Below are 2,270 nucleotides of genomic sequence, written 5' to 3'. Positions count from 1 at the left end.
TATCATGTTCGAGGACGAAGCATATTTTGTCCAAGATCTTCATCACCCACGGATTGCAGAAAATTGGAGAGGTCCAAGGGACCTTTAGTAATGTCCAAATCAGGGGAGAGTAATTTGTGTTGTACTCTTTTTCCTTCACCATGGTTTTGTCCCAATTGGGTTTTCCTGGTAAGGTTTTAATGATGCAACATTAAAGCACATTACAAACTCTAAATGGTTGTGGCATCCAAAGGGGAGAATTATGAACCAGATTGTGGATGGCTCATAACTAAGGGATTATGATTTGTAATCTTTTCATTTATCTATGACGGTGTAATCTCCTATATAAGGAACTTCTATGTTATGAATGATAGATTTTTCCATTACTTTTATAACACTTTGCTAATTTTTCCCTAATTAATTACTCAAGTTATTTTTACATTTGGTAACTAAAGAATTGCCAGTACTGACCAAGAAATAATTGAAGGGCCAGATGGTTCCGTCCAATACACATTCTAGGCCGTGTGCTCGCATTCATATGTTTATTAACCTTAGCGATAGATAGCTTTTTCATCAGAAATTGGTTACAATTATAAACCACCAATTCTTTTCCTAAGGAGAGATCAAAAAAATAAACTGAGAAACAAGCAATGAAAAATGGAAAGTACAACCAAAATATTATTCAAGAAGTATCGAGGAATGCAGTTTTTTCCCTTGGAACCAAACAATCTAGTCCATGACAATGGAAGAGATGGGTTCTAAGTTGCCTGCAAATACATATAGAATCCAAACGGCGAGACTGAAGGTTTACGGCTTGAACTATTTAGGTCCTTTTCGGGAGTCGATATCTTGCGTCACGTAAATACTAAAGTATAATAGTCTGATCTTAGTTTATATTTTGATAATAGCCAGAGACGGACTTGTGCATAGTATCGTGAAACATTTGAATGGGGTCCCCACTTGGCGGGGCCCCCTATTCCAATGTTTTTTTCTATATGTACATATATGTTTGTTATGTATATGTCTAATATTTAAGTGTAAAATAAATTAAGTTGACAAAGGAAATAAAATAAGAAAGTCGGTTCATATAACATTATAATATTAGGAGAGTTATAGACTCTTAGAGCATGATTAACCCGGGGTTCTTAGGATGAGATTCTTAGCGGAAGTTAAGAAACTGTTTCTTAACTTTTAACTAAAAAAGCTAAGAACCGGTTCTTAAATAAGGACTTTAAAAACCGGTTCTTAGCCTTTTTAGTTAAAAAGTTAAGAAACAGTTTCTTAACTTCCGCTAAGAATCTTACTCTAAGAACCCTGAGTTAATCATGGTCTTAGATAGTTATGATTTAAATGATAACAAAACTTTTATATATAAAAAATATTTAATAATGAGAGCTGGAATCAGTTATGCCGTTGAGTTTGGTTGTGACTTGTGACACAGTCTTCTCAGCTTCTTTTCGTTAGACACAATTAATTGTTTATTCACAAAAAAAAAATTTGTTGATTTTCAGTTATAATCCAAACTGTAATTAAAAAAAACAATTTTTTTTTGTTTATTCATCTGAATCTCACAGATGCAATTGTTTTTTTTTTATTGCAAGTTTTTAATAGTCATTTTTATTATGTAAAAGTTAAGATGCATAATAAACATTTTTTTTGTAATAGGGCAGGACCGGCTCTGATAATAGCATCTGTGGCCAGCGAATAAAGGTGGTGGAGCGTTTAACGTCACGAATGATAGTGACTATTTCCAACTCTGAAAAATCTGAAGGACGTAGTATTTTTTCTATGAGATTACTAACGAGTGGATTCTTTCGAATCAATTTCGACACTTTATCAAACTTATCTAAATCTAAATTTGTATCTTATCTTTCTTTTGCTTTGTTTTTTAATTTTCCTATAAATATTATGTTACTTTTTTCCATGTAATCGTTTTAAGTTTTTTTTTTTTTTTTTTTTGACGTCGAACGGTCATTCTATTAGTCAAGCTTGAGGTAGTCTGGGTAAGCAGACCGGAATAGAACAACCAATAAAAAGTAACTCTCTCCGAAATGTCCTAGCAGTCTTAGCTAAAAAGTCCGAAAACTGATTGCGCACTCATGGAACATGTATGATTTTGAAGTCCGGAAAGCAGATCTGCAACGTCTCTATCTTCTCCAATTCTGTCGCAAATCTTGGCCATTTTTGGGGTTCATTTATCATAGCAATCAGCTCCTTACAGTCTGTTCCAGAGCTCTGACATGGCGAGTGTTGAAGCATATTCTCCATCGCCCAGCGCAATGCTTCTATCT

Source organism: Brassica oleracea, chromosome C1, assembly GCF_000695525.1.
Source record: "Brassica oleracea var. oleracea cultivar TO1000 chromosome C1, BOL, whole genome shotgun sequence".
In the NCBI taxonomy this organism is placed as follows: Eukaryota; Viridiplantae; Streptophyta; class Magnoliopsida; order Brassicales; family Brassicaceae; genus Brassica; species Brassica oleracea.
The sequence above is the reverse complement of the archived record's forward strand: the minus strand, read 5'-3'. Positions refer to the sequence as shown.